Consider the following 15,519-nt stretch of genomic DNA (forward strand, 5'->3'; position numbering starts at 1 on the left):
TAACCTATGATGAACGTTTGTCAGTGCTGGGCCTGTACTCACTGGAGTTTAGAAGAATGAGGGGGGACCTAATTGAAACATACAGAATAGTGAAAGGCTTGGATAGAGCGGATGTGGAGAGGGTGTTTCCACTAGTAGGAGAGTCCAGGACTAGAGGTCATAGCCTCAAAATTAACGGACATTCTTTTAGGAAGGAGAAGAGGAGAAATATCTTTAGTCAGAGGGTGGTGAATCCATGGAATTCTTTCCAACAGAAGGCTGTGGAGGCCGTCAGTGAATATTTGTAAGGGACAGATAGATATATTCTTGACTAGTACAGGTGTCAGAGGTTATGGGGAGAAGGCAGGAGAATGGGGTTAGGAGGAAGAGATAGATCAGCCACGATTGAATGGCGGAGTAGACTTGATGGGCCGAACGGCCTAATTCTACTATTCAACATGACCTTATGACTATGATTCATATTTTTGCTCCTAAACTCACCTTTTAGCTGCTAAATCCCAACAGCAGCCTTGCTGACCCAGTCTTCCATAGGTTAGAGTCTGCTGGCAGAATAAAGGCACAGAATTTAGCAGCGTGAACACATGGAACTAAAACTGTGGTAATATAAAAGTAATTTCCGAGAGGTTGCTGCTGTAAATCTGTCCCAGAATATTGCCGCTTCAAAGTAACTGCACATTTGCACTTTGAAGAATCTTCTTTCTTGTCAGCTGACTTTTCTACGACTGTCAATCATTAATCACAAACACACATTACCTTGAAGTTTAATAAGCACAAATAAAGTATTTATGTGCCATTTCTCAAAGCAGCATTGACTGCCTAACTTTCTTAAGTGAATTTTAAATACCAGAGGTTTGGAAAAACTACTCAGATATATGTTTCCATTTTATAATTGTGGGTAGGAAATCAGTCTGACTGTATATAAATCTATTTTGGCCTTACTTACATGCACCTTTTTCAAATCTGAATATTTTGTTCCCAAAAAGCCACAAAGTACTGGAGTAACTCAGCAGATAGACACAAAGTGCTGGAGTAACTCAGCGGGTCAGGCAGCATCTCTAGAGAAAAAGAATAGGTGATGTTTCAGGTCGGAACCCTTCTTCAGGCTAAAATATATAGGTGGGGGAGTGGGGGCAAGGGAAACTGGAGGCGACAAAAGGTCAGAACAAATCTGGGCTGGCAACAGACAACCTTATGAAAGTAACTCAGCGGGTCGGGCAGCAACTCTGGAGAATATGGACAGGTGATGTTTCGAGTCGAGACCCTCCTTGAGATCCTTTCTCACCTCTCCCTCTGTGATTATATCTGCAGTTCTTTGTTTCTGCATTCTGGATATTTTGTTGGCTTTCGAACTCAGCTTTTGACTTACTTCTGAGGTCAAACAATTTTAAATGTCACAATTTTTACAAGGCACGGGTCAGACGCATTTGGAGGATTGTGATTTGTTTTGGGCCCCACATCTGATGAAGGATGTGTTGGCATTGGAGAGGGTGCAAAGGAGGTTTACAAGAATGATCCCAGGAATGATTGGGTTAACATATAATAAGTGTTTGCACTACTGGGCCTATACTCGCTGGAGTTTAGAAGGATGAGGGGGGAAAGGCCTGGATAGAGTAGATGTGGAGAGGATGTTTCTGCTAGTGGGAGAGTCTAAGACCAGAGGCCACAGCCTCAGGATAAAAGGATGTACTTTTAGGAGGGAGATGAGGAGCAATTTCTTTAGTCAAAGGGTGGTGGATCTGTGGAATTATTGCCACAGACGGTTGTGGAGACCACGTCATTGGGTATTTTTATGGTGGAGATTGACAGATTCTTGATTAGTTTGGGTATCAGGGGTTATGGGGAGAAGGCAGGAGAATGGGGTTGAGAGGGAAAGATAGATCAGCCATGATTGATTGGCGGGGTAGACTTGATGGGCCGAATGGCCTAATTCTGCACCTATAACCTATGAACCTCTGAATACTTGCAAGAGCCAAACATGTTGAAAGTTTACCAATAGGACGCAAACAAATTTAACCTTCTAGTTGCAAATGGGCAAGAGGTGCTGGCCTTACCCAGGGCACCAGATTCTGACAAACAAGATAAAATAATGTGCCCTCAGCACCGCCTAATCAGGGAAGGTGTTCAGCTGTATCGAGTAGTCGCCCATCTGCTCCATGGTAGCACTTGATTCCAGATCTTGCTGCATGCCTCACCTAAACATGGGCACACAAGTGAACTGTAGGGATGTAGTGAGCCCAGGCGACTGTCGTGCCAATAAACTCTGAGAAATATGCGATCCATGGAAAAGTCAAGAGAAATCTCTTTAGTTGTTGGTCATATCTGACAGGAAGAAAGAAAGCTCTGGCCAGTTTAGTTTAGTTTAGAGATACAGTCTGGAAACAGGCGTTTCGGCCCACTGAGTCCACGCCGACCATCGATCACCCTTACATTAGTTCTATCCGACACACTAGGGACAATTTACAGAAGCCAATTATCCTAAAAACCTGCATGTCTTTGTGATGTTGGAGGAAACCAGAGAGCCTGGACAAATCTCACATGGTCACAGAGAGAACATACGAACTCTGTACAGGCTTGCTTTTAGGAACAGTTCTGCCCAAGGCCACAAGAACTTGCAGAGTCCATCAATCATTAATCAATCGGATCTATTTGACAGTGGATCACCCTTTGAGTTGTAGATGTAGCCCAGTCCATCTCACAGACCAGACTCCCCAACATTAACTCCATCTGCACTTCATGGTGCCTCGTAAATGCAGCCAACATAATAAAACGACCACCCCGGTCATTCCTTTTTCTCCCTGCTCCTGTCCTGTACGGCTTGAAAGCACTCACCACCAGACTCAGGAGCAGCTTTTTCCTCCTCTGTGATCAGGCCTATGAACGGTCCTTCCATTAGCTAGGGTACTCTCCGATTCATCTCTGCCCCATTGCGGACATTGAACTTTGTGTCTGGAACTGGTGTACTACGATGCTGAGAACTATATTCTGCACTCTGTATCTTCCCCTTGTCTCGACCTATTGTACTTGAGTTTGACTTGATTGTATTTATGTAGGGTATGAAAATGATGATTGGATAGCATGCAAAACAATGCTTTTCACTGTACCTCAGCGCGTTTGACAATAATAAACATATGCCTAAACCTAAAGTCCTACGCTAGACTACTTCTTTGGTCTGGCCCAGCAGTATAATGAACTGTGTGATCAATACTGGCACACACATCTTCATCTAAATTAATCACTAATTTAGGATCTATGATGAGACCACGTGACGACATGATGGTGTGACACAGTGTCGTAGCTGGTGGACTTGCTGTCTCACAGCACCAGAGACACGGGTTTGATCCGGACTACGGGTGCTGCCTGTGTGTGGAGTTTGTACGTTCTCCCTGTAGTTTTCTCTGAGTCCTCCGGTTTCCTCCCATGTTCCCAAGACGTGTGCGTTTATAGGTCGATTGGACTCTGTAAATTGCCCCAAGTGTGTAGGGAGTGGATGCGAAAATGGAATAACATAGAACTAGTGTGAACAGGAGATTAATGGTGAATATGGACGTAGAAAGTTGGATACCATGGAACCGGTGTAAATGGGTGATCAATGGTCGATGGGTCGAAGGGTCTATTTCCATACTGAATATTTCCATCAATCATTTGATCAATCAAATCTATTTGACAGTGGACCAACTAAATTCTATCCCAGGCATTTCTATCTCTGCCTATAAAATCTAAAAAGTGTAAAGCAATTCAGTTTATTTTTCAAATTTTTAGTTTTGTTTTAGTTTTTAGCTTTAGAGATACAGCGCGGAGACAGGCCTTTCAGGTCACCAAGTCTGCGCCGACCAGCGATCCCCATACACAACCACTACCCTACACACTAGGGATAATTTACAATTTTACCAAAGCCAATTAGTCTACAAATCTGTGTGTGTTTGGAGTGTGGGAGGAAATCGGAGAAGACCCACTTGGTCACAGGGAAAACGTACAAATTCCGCACTGACAACACCCATAGTCAGGATCGAACCCAGGTCTTTGGCGCTATGAGGCAGATGATCTACTGCTGTGCCACCGTGCCGCCCTTAATGTTTTCTGAATGAATAAAAGCACAGCTAGAAGACCTCCTAGACTGATTTAATGGAGATACGGTTAGCTAGATCAAGCCAGAATGATGCACTGGATATTTCCAGCCCATTTTAATCACGGAAACATAGACGTGCTTTTCAACTGCATTGCAATTTGAAACCTAACGTCAGCAGAATGTTTGGTCTGAATTAGAGCTGCCGAGAGTCTCTTATTATTGTCAGTGTGGTTTCCTCCCACATGCCAACGACGTGCGGGTTTGTGGGTTAATTGGCCCTCTGTAAAATACCACCCGCGTGTAGGAAGTGGAGCGAAAGTGGGATAACATCGAACTAGTGTGAACCGGTGATCGATGGCTAGCGTGGACTTGGTGGATGTAAGGATCTGTTTCAATTCTGTATCTCTAAACTAAACTAAACTAATCTAAGCTAAACTGAACTGAAATGAACTGAACTAAACTAAACTAAACTAAACTAAACTAAACTAAAGTAAACGGGACACAAAGGTGGTGGCCGGGTGCGGAGAGGAAAGGAGAGTGACATTGGTTCGCATGAACTGCCCCTGCATTCCGAGCTCGCGGGCCCAGCGGACTTTGGACTTTGAATAGACAATAGACAATAGACAATAGGTGCAGGAGTAGGCCATTCAGCCCTTCGAGTCAGCACCGCCATTCAATGCGATCATGGCTGATCACTCTCAATCAGTACCCCGTTCCTGCCTTCTCCCCATACCCCCTCACTCCGCTATCCTTAAGAGCTCTATCCAGCTCTCTCTTGAAAGCATCCAACGAACTGGCCTCCACTGCCTTCTGAGGCAGAGAATTCCACACCTTCACCACTCTCTGACTGAAAAAGTTCTTCCTCATCTCCGTTCTAAATGGCCTACCCCTTATTCTTAAACTGTGGCCCCTTGTTCTGGACTCCCCCAACATTGGGAACATGTTTCCTGCCTCTAATGTGTCCAATCCCCTAATTATCTTATATGTTTCAATAAGATCCCCCCTCATCCTTCTAAATTCCAGTGTATACAAGCCTAATTGCTCCAGCCTTTCAACATACGACAGTCCCGCCATTCCGGGAATCAACCTAGTGAACCTACGCTGCACGCCCTCCATAGCAACGCCTTTGAATACGTCGCCAACAATGGTGGTGCCGGCATGTGTTATACATGCACAAAGAATTTCACTGTGCAGGTGCATATGTGACAAATAAAACACCATTGAACCATTGAATCATTGAACCATTGAACCACAGAGGTGCTTTTCAGCTACATTGCATTTTGAAACCTATCATCAGAGGAAGGTTTGGTCTGAATTGGAGCTGTCGAGAGACACTCATTATTTTCATTGTGACGCTCTTTCCAGCACAGTACATTGCACTGTCATTTTACCGTGCCCACTTGCAACCTGTTTCAATTGGGCTGCCATTGATTTAATCCAGCCATGCTGAGAAGTCAGATTTGGTTGCAAAAGGAACCTAAATTCCACCTCAAGCTGGTGAAATTCTCCAGTAGCAGGGTTCACCCTCTTGCCTGAGCGATGCTACTGCATTGACTGCTGTAAAAGCCCATTGAGCTGTCTCTCATACATGTATGCGGTCACAAAGACAGCTCGCTGACAGATAAAACAAGCACATATGTTCGCTGCTTAGCGATGTGCCATGCCAGACTCAACAGATGGCACTGCGAAATGGGAAGGCACAGATAGCAGGACAATTTGAATATTAGTAGCAAGAATGTGGTTCGGATATTTAATAAAATAATTACTGAGCCCAATTGTGCTGGCCAGGGAAAGTTTACGTCAACAGAAAAGATCGAAATGTTTGGGGCTTTTGAAGTAGATTTGAAAGTGGAGTTATAATTTTTAAAAATATTAAATTGAAGAGGAAAGGCCACTTCATTTTGTTGAAGAATAAAGGATGAGGGATCACAAATAAATAAATAAAAAGATAAATAAATAGATAAATAAAAAATAAACACCCACCTATACACTGATGAGCCAACACATTATGACCACCTGCCCTTTATATATCATATCATATATATACAGCCGGAAACAGGCCTTTTCGGCCCTCCAAGTCCGTGCCGCCCAGTGATCCCCGTACATTAACACTATCCTACACCCACTAGGGACAATTTTTACATTTACCCAGCCAATTAACCTACATACCTGTACGTCTTTGGAGGTACGTCTTATGCTGCTGGTCCTCCGTGTGCAGCCCCATACGTAGCAGGGTGCAAAGCATTGTGCATTGTGACACATTCCTTCCGTGACCACCATTAAAATTTTCTGTGACTTGTGCCACAGTAGACCTTCTGTCGTTCGGACCAGACGGGATAGCCTTCGTTGCCCTCGCGCATCGATGAGCCTTGGGCGCCCAACACCCTGTCACCGGTTTGTGGTTTGTCCCTCCTCGGACCACTGTCAGTAGATACTCACCACTGCTGACCGGGAGCACCCCACAAGCCTTGCCGTTTCAGAGATGCTCTGACCCAGTCATCTGGCCATAACAATTTGGCCCTTGTCAAAGTCGCTCAGGTCTTTACACCTGCCCATTTCTCCTGCATCCAACACATCAAGTTCAAGAACTGACTGGTCACTTGCTGCCTAATATATCCCACCCCTTGACAGGTGCCATTGTAACAAGATAATCATACATATATATATATTCAATTTATTACAAATATATATAAATATATAAGAATTAAAGTGAGGGATCACAGATATATATTCATCAATTAATTTATTTGGAGCATTGCATGCAGTTCTGGTCGCTCCAATGCAGGAAGGATGCAGGAGGCTTTGGAAAGGGTGCAGAAGGGGTTTAGCAGAATGATCCCTGGATTAGTGGGTATTAGCTATAAGGACTACATGGACAGATTTGGATTGTTTTCTCTTGAATGCCGGAGGTTGAGGGGAGACGTAATATAAAATTAAGAGAGGCATAGATAAGGTAGACAGTCAGAACCTTTTTCCCAGGATGGATAAAATCATATACTAGAGGGAATAGCATTAAGGTGAGAGGGGCAAAGTTTAAAGGAAATGTGTGGGGCAAGTTTTTTTACACAGAGGGTGGTGAGTGCCCGGAACATGCTGCCAGTAGTGGTGCTTGAAGCAAATATAATAGTGGCATTTCAGAAACTTATGGATAGGCACATCGATTTCCAGGGAACTGGGGATATGGATCACATGCAGCCAGACAAGAATTGGTCTTGGCATCATTTTTGGCAAGACTGTGGACCAAAGGGCCTGTTCCTGCTCTGGGTTCTATGTTGTAATTCAGAGGCATGTTTTACTTAGCGTGGTTAGAATGTGGACTTCACCACCACACGGAGAGAATGATGTTTGATGTTTTCAAAGGAATCGAGACAAGTGCATGAGAGCAAAGGGAATTGAAATCCTTGCAGATAAAGTGAGACGAGGGAGAGGGGAGAAATGTCAATTGAAGTGTAACACCTTCTCAAATGAGTCAGTCTGAATAGCCAATTCCAGTTGCATCATCTTTTCAATTCTCTGTAACATCATTAGGTCTTTTTTTCACACAGTCAGAATTGTGATTGTTGAAAAAAAAATTATAAGGCACTTTTAAGATTCATCATTTTCATGTCAGCGGTCTGTTGATGCAATGGTTAGTGCCTGGTGATACTGCCTGTTGGAGATGACATTTTCAGGGCATGAAGCTTTTAGTGTGATGAAGACAACTCACAGAATGCAGAACATAGAAGAACACAGCAGAAGAAGAGGCCCTTCAGCCCACAATGTCTGTGCTGAACACGATGTCAAGACCAACTCTGATCTGCTTGCACATAATCCACATCCACATGCCTATCCAAAAGTCTCTTAAATGTCACTATCATATCTAATTATCGTATTATAATAACTTCTTTCCTTTCAAAGTGCCCTGGTTCATTATCCTCCCCTTTAGCTCCCTCTTGCATCTTCAGTAGGACTCCAGAAGAAAGATGGCAAGTTCTTTATGTATCTGAATATGCTGGATCTCAGTTTTAGACAGAGGATTGACTGAATCCGGGAGAGTCTGGGTCTCATAGGTCATATTCATGTTCATAAACCACAGGAGGAGAATTAGGACATTTGTCCCATCGAGTCTACTCTGTCTTTCAATCATGGCTGATCTATCTTTACCTCTCAACCCCATTCTCCCGCCTTCTCCCCATAACCTTTGACGCCTTGACTAATCAAGAATCTCTCAATATCTGCTATCAAATTACCCAATGACTTGGCCTCCACAGCCTTCTGTACCAATGAATTCCACAGATTCATAACCATCTGACTAAAGAAATTCCCCTCATCTTTCTAAAGGTAGGTCCATATATTCTAAAGCTGTGTCCTTTGGTGCTAGATTCTCCCACTAGTGGAAACATCACCTCTGCTATTTCACTATTTGTATGTTTCAACGAGGTTCCCCCTCATCCTTCGAAACTCCAGTGAGAACAGGCCCAGTGCCATCTCTTGCATTCCTCACTCTAGTATCCTTAGAGGAAGTAAAATCAAGGGGAAAATGTCTGTCATCTATTGTTCCATTGGAAGCTAGAATAACAGAGAGTAACAGTGGAGTGTTTAGATCATAGCCTGAATCCTCAGATTGTAGGAACAATTTAAGTTACACCCTACCTATGAAAAGGAGAGAGTAGTAAGTTCATGAAATGACTTCTGAGGGGGAGAGTGGTGTCAGAAACCCTGTTTGATCCTCCCTGTACCTACGCGGGATTCCTCTCGGTGCTCCGGTTTCCTACCACATCCCAAAGACATGCAGGTTTGAAGGTAAACTGGCTTCTGTAAAATTGCCCCTAGTGGATGAGAAAGTGGGCTAACATAGAACGAGTGTGACCGGGCGATCGATGGTCGGCATGGACTCAGAACATGGGCTAACATAGAACTATGGTGTGTGGGTGATCAATGGTCAGCATGGATTCTGTGGGCCGAAGGGCATGTTTCCATGCTGTACCTCTGTAAAAAAAATACGGAAGGCTTGGTTTCTGCGGCCTTATTCCTTTATCTTGAAAAAATTCAACTAGAAGTGGAATCGTGTCAGCCATAAAGTCAAAATTAGAGTGTGTAAATGCACTGTTTGAAGAGAGTGCATTCAGTGTAAACCTGAGTAATCTTGGGTCTTACCTTCAATACAGAAAATGCCGCTGGATGGATGGGGGCGCTCTGTTGTAATTGATAAAGCACAAAAATCCTTCTGGAAGCAAATAATTTAAAAAATGCTATTGGCAAAATCCTCAGGACGAGCACGGCTCCAACTCATCATTTACAACATGAAACATGTATAATTGAAAGTGTTTCTACAGATTAAAAATGAAAGAGATAATCGACATCAGAAATAAAATGAATTTATCTTTCAACATTTTTATTCATACTTGCGTTTTAAGTTCGATTCACTGAAACTACAAATAAATCCTTTTCACTGAATGTACTACCATCTGTTTGCAATCTGAATTTACAACAATTACGGTTTATGTAATAAATGTTGTGCTTTTTGCACAATTTTTATTTATTAAAAAATACGATGGTAAGCTCCGAATTAAATGTGGAATAAAATGTGGAATTTTAAACATAATTTTACTTGAGGGGACCATCTACTTTGTGTTTTATTCTTAACTCTTTGTCAGATAACTATGCTGAGCAAGTCTTTTTCTTAAATGAAATTCCTCTTTTACATTGAGTTATTTTTCAGTTTAATTTCGAGATACAGCGCGTAAACAGGCCCTTTTGCCCACCAAGTCCGTGCCGACCAGCAAACCCCACACACTAGCACAACCCTACACCCACTAGGGACAATTTACAATTTTTCCAAAGCCAATCAACCTACAAACTTGTACGTCTTTGGAGTGTGGGAGCAAACCCCACTCGGTCACAAGAAGAATGTACAAACTCCATACAGACAGAACCCGTGGTCAGGATCGAACCCGCGTCTCTGGTGCTGTAAGGCAGCATCTCTACCACTGTGCCACCATGCTGTCCTTCATTTGCCATGCTCTTTTTTTAACAAAGTTATGTCGTAAATTTTAGAAGAGTGAGGCAGGATTGAAACTTACCGAACAGTGAAAGGCTTGGATAGAGTGGATGCGGAGAGGATGTTTCCACCAGTGGGAGAGTCTAGGACCAGAGGCCATAGCCTGAGCATAAAAGGACATACCTTGAGAAAGGAGATGAGGAGGAATTTCTTTAATCAGAGGGTGGAGAATCTGTAGAATTCATTGCTGCAGACGGCTGTGGAGGCCAAGTCAATGGATATTTTTAAGGTGGAGATTGACAAATTCTTGATTAGTAATGTTGTCAGGGGTTATATGGAGAAGGCAGGAGAATGGGCTTGAGAGGGAAAGATAGATCAGCCATGATTGAATGGCGGTGTAGACTTGATGGGCTGAATGGCCTAATTCTGCTTCTAGATCTTATGAACTTCTGAATTCAAACATCTCTCAAAATTTGGCTTACATGCATGAACAATCATGCAAAAGCAAGAAATGATGATTGTGAATGTAATTATCGTCACACTAACATTGACTCAGTCGCACAGAAGTTAATGCAAATACGTTTGTTAACACTATTAAAATTGATGAATTCACCTAACGGAAACAGCATATTTTTGAGGCACTTTGCATGGGTAGATCGTTCTGGGAAACTCTCACTTTCAATAGATGAGCCTGCAGAAACCTTTCCATGGACTGGCTAAACGTATTTAAATTTTAATGATACATATCTGCACTCAATGCGATGAACTGAGAATACAATATTTACATCAAATGTTCCATTAAAATATTAATTTTGCAAATGAGAAATTATGGGTCATGCCCTGACCACAAAATCTACCCCCTCAAGAAAACTATTCCATGTTTCTTAGAAAAAGAAACAAAAAATATTCTGGATTCAACATTAGTGGAGCTGTATATTCCTTAATATTGTTAAATCGAAATAGCACCTTCACATCTATCAGTTCGCAGGAGTGAATAAAGGATTCCTGCACCAGTTGGTTTTCATGATGTATGGGTTATTGCTTTAACGTGTAAATATAATTTCAAAGTTATGTAGAACGCAAGGAAATGCAACTAAATACCTCATGGTAGAAATGTAAACAAAGCCCTCCCCCATACTACACTGAAACATACTCATCAGCTGCAGACAGTCATTCCACAAATTAATGCCGTCGCTGGGCTTTGAATGGGTTCTTCCTGCTCAGCATTTAGATAAAATTGTGACCAGGAGAATAAAGGGGAATATGACTCGGCACTGTATGTCATTCATTGGTGAACATTTAGGAATCTTAAGAAGTCTATTTGGTAGAGGAGGTGTGCCTTGTATGATGTTGATCTAATCCATTATCGGCAGAACTGGAGAGTGTCAAATGCCATTCATCAGCCTCCCCTGGGGTTTGTTTAAACAAAGAGGAAGAACCAAGGCAAGACAGATTTATAGCCACACTCTTCCCCGCAGTACATGGTTAACAGTTTAATTATCGCGGTTCAACTGTCAGCTGTGAAGGAACATCTCAAACTTGGAGACAGTGAGTTACGCGGCGGAAGTGAATTGCTGCTCGAGTATGTTCTTGGTGTCAGTGTTTTAAGGAGATTATATTTCTGATGACAGTAGCATGTTGTTTCCACTTGTCAGTTTTAGTTTGGGTTAGTTACAGCGTGGAAACAGGCGCTTCGGCCCATCAGGTCCATGCTGACCTGCGTTCGTCCGTTCACACCATTATTATCCAACATTATCCAACACACTGGGGACAACTTACAGCGGTCCGTTAGCCTTAAACCTAGGTTTAAGGTAAAGAGGGAAAGATTTCATAGGAATCTGAAGGGTAACACTTTCACACGAAGGGTGTATGGAACGAGCTGCCAGAGGGGGTAGTTGAGGCAGGGACTACTGCAACTTTTGAGAAAATTAGACAGGTTCATGTATAGGACAGGTTTAGAGGGATATGGGTCAAATGAAGGCTGGTGGGACTAGTGTAGATGGGACATGTTGGTCGGTGTGGGCGTTGTGTCAAAGGGCCTGTTTCCACGCTGTATGAATCTATGACTCTACGACTCTAACCTACAAGCTGCACGTCTTTGGGATGTGGGAGGAAACCAGAGCACCCGGAGGAAACCCACGTGGGCACAGGGAGAAAGTACAAACTCCATACAAACAGCACCAGGGGTCAGGATTGAACCCGGGTCTCCAGCACTGAGAGGCAGCAGCTCTACCAGCTGCGCCACTGTGCTGCCCCATTGCACACATGGGTTGCTGATTTTCTCACGCTTCCCCTGTAGAATTGTCTTTCGCAGCTTTGCAGAAACTTATTTTGTTGAGATATACATCCAGTGGAAAAAAAAAGAAATCAAGGTGGTGCAGCTAGTAGAGCCTCTGCTTCACAGTGCCAGTGTTCAATCCTGACCTCGGGTGCTGCCTGACTGTGGGTGCGGAGTTTGCATGTTCTCCCCGTGACTGTGTGGGTTTCCTTCGGGATCTCTGGTTTCCTCCCACATCCCAAAGACGTTTGTAGGTTAATTGGCCTCTGTAAATTGCCCCCAGTGTTTAGGGAGTGGATGCAAAAGTGGGATAACACAGAACTAGTGTGAACGGGTGATCGATGGTCGGCACGGACTCGGTGGGTCGAAGGGCCTGTTTCCACGCTGCATCTCTACGCTAAATTAAACTAAACTAAACTAAACTAAACTAAACTAAACTAAACTAAACTAAACTAAACTAAACTAAACTAATTTAAACGAAACGGTTAGAGAGTGTGAGAAAGAGGGGGAGAGGTTGGGTGGGGTAATCAGGTGGAGAGAGGGAGAGAGAAGGCAAGAGTGGGGGCTAGAGGGGGAAGGGGTGGAGAGGGAGGAGAGTGGAGTGAGGGGAGAGGGGATAGAGAGTGTGAGAGAGTGGGGGAGAGGTTGGGTGGGGTAATCGGTTGGAGGGAGGGAGGGAGAAGGGGAGAGAGGGGGCTAAAGGGGGAAGGGGTGGAGAGGGAAGAGAGTGGAGTGAGGGGAGAGGGGATAGAGAGTGTGAGAAAGAGGGGGAGAGGTTTGGTGGTGGGAAAGGGGTGGAGAGAGGGGGAGAGAGGAGTTGAATGAAGGAGCTGGTTGGTGGAGGGACATGCAGCAAATCTCAGCGAGATGCTGGGTGGAATGTCGGGGAGTTTCAATAGTGTGTTTCTTCAGAGCAATATCTGAAAATGGTTGAAATAAGTATTTTGTTAATACTTGCATCACAGAGAGAGATATTGATCTATTTCGCCCTCTGTCCAAAGAATGGCACAATCGCATTGCCTTTACAGGTGCGGAGTTAGACTCAATTTTCTTTTGAATAAAATGACAAAATACGACTTACATTGAAGCGACGATTTGTATTGATCTTTACTGTGTACCATTAAGTGTGAATGTTTCTCAGTATATAAGGACTAAAATTCTGCAGCCTCTAAAGCCAGTGAGATGGAACCGGAGGTGGGACAGGCATCTTAATTAGTACATTAGTACAGGTGTCAGAGGTTATGGGGAGAAAGCAGGGGAATGGGGTTAGGAGGGAAAGATAGATCAGCCATGATTGAATGGCAGAGTAGACGATGGGCCGAATGGCCTAATTCTACTCCTATCCCTCATGACCTTATGACCAAGACCAGCTTCTTTCCCGAGTAACTCCTGCATTTCCTCCCCTCCTGTCCCCCTTCTCCCCTCCTCCCTACCGCACTTGTCCTGCCAGTTCCACCTTTTGCATCCCTCTCATTATCACCTCTTCCCCAGCCAACAATGGGCCATTATGGACTCCACGCTTCCTGAGGTAATCTGTGATGGCCCGGATTTGTTCCGGCCTTTTCCCGCCACCAGTTTGTTTCTGTGTCCCCCCCCACCCCACACCCCCTCCCCCCACCTCTCCTTTCCATCTGAAGAATGGCTGATCTAGAGTATCTCTCCCTCTCAACCGCACCCTCCTGCCATCTCCCCATAACCCCTGACACCAGTACAGATCAATCTCCGTCTTAAAATTATCCATTTACTTGGCCTCCACAGCTGTCTGTTGTAATGAATTCCACAGATTCACCACCCTCTGATTAAATAAATTCCTCCTCATCTACTTTCTAAAGGTACACCCCTTTAATCTGGGCTGTGCCCTCTGATCCTTAAACTCTCCCATTTGTTCATTCGTCCTCGGGAAAATATATATATTTTTAAAGGTAGATCAAGTCTTGACTTACTTCAGAAAGTTAAACTACTGAATATCTACCTCCCCTTTGAGTAAAGGGTTGACAGTTTTGTGGCTGTAATGGCGTTATTCATTAATCACTCATATCCGCAGGGCAACTCCCCGACATTCACTTCACACCTTTGCCTGAAACTACAAATTGAAACCTGCAGGTATCTGGAAGATTGCCGGCAATCCTGAAACATCGACCCTGCTTGTCATTTCCACCACTATTCTTGTACACCCACCTCGGATAACGAATGAAAGAGACTTGATCAGTGAAATCAGTTGGCAGGTCGAATAATTACTTACTAATAAGGCCTTCCTCTTGCAGCTTCACCCAGTAACAGTAAAAAATTCTTCTCACTTCCCCTCCACTTCCTGTCAGAGGCTTCAAGCCATTTCGAGGGTAGGTCGACACAAAACGCATGAGTGACTCAGTGGGACAGGCAGCATCTCTGGAGAGAAGGAATGGGGGGTGACGTTTCGGGTCAAGACCCTGATTGTATGATGAGGATGAAGATTAGAGGGCATGGATTTAAGGTGAGAGGGGCAAAGTTTAAAGGAGATGTGCGGGGAATTTTCTTAACTATTGTCAAGAGTATTGTTGAATGTCCCGAAACAGAACAACGAAGTTCTTACTTGCAGCAGCACAACAGATGTGTAAAAATAGTGTAGGAAGGAAATGCAGATGCTGGTTTACACCGAAGATAGACACAAAATGCTGGAGTAACTTAGCGGGTCAGACAGCATCTTTGAAGAAAAGGAATAGGTGACAAAATGCTGGAGTAACGCATGGAGCCTGACCCGCTGAGTTACTCCAGCAATTTGTATGTAAAAATAGTACTCTGTGAACACCATAATAAAGATCAAAAAGTTAAGAATATGTAAAAATAAACAAACAAATTGTGATAGCCCAAAGGCAAAAACAATGCCCCCAAGTGTATGTAGAAACATGGAACTGCAAATGCTCATTTATGCCAAATATAGACACAAAGTGCTGGAGTAACTCAGGGTCTGAAGAAGGGTCCTGATCCAAAACATCACCCTTCCTTTTTCTCCAGAGATACTGCATGTCCCTCTGAGTTATTCCAGCACTTTGTATCTATAGGTGACATTTCGCGTTTAAATCTTTTGCTTGGGCAGCTTACAATCCAGCAGTATGATTATTGATTTCTTAATTTCAAGTGACCCTTGCATTCCCTCTCTCTCTGTCCCTCCACCACCCCAGTTGTCTTGCTAGTTTCACTGTTGTCCTGCTAGTT

The 15,519-nt window shown here is 43.7% G+C and overlaps 1 long non-coding RNA gene across 1 annotated transcript in view; it reads right to left on the minus strand.

Moving 5' to 3' along the window:
• Nucleotides 1-516: 516 nt before the first annotated feature.
• Nucleotides 517-15,519, minus strand: part of LOC144596284 (uncharacterized) — a 30,100-nt gene continuing 15,097 nt past the window's right edge. Inside the window, exons 2-3 of the long non-coding RNA XR_013547582.1 lie at nucleotides 9,203-9,272; nucleotides 517-542 (exon numbers count right to left, since the gene is read on the minus strand). This is a non-coding gene — a long non-coding RNA (uncharacterized LOC144596284). The remainder of the gene's footprint in view (nucleotides 543-9,202; nucleotides 9,273-15,519) is intronic.

The sequence above is a fragment of the Rhinoraja longicauda genome, chromosome 8, assembly GCF_053455715.1.
Source record: "Rhinoraja longicauda isolate Sanriku21f chromosome 8, sRhiLon1.1, whole genome shotgun sequence".
NCBI lineage: Eukaryota > Metazoa > Chordata > Chondrichthyes > Rajiformes > Arhynchobatidae > Rhinoraja > Rhinoraja longicauda.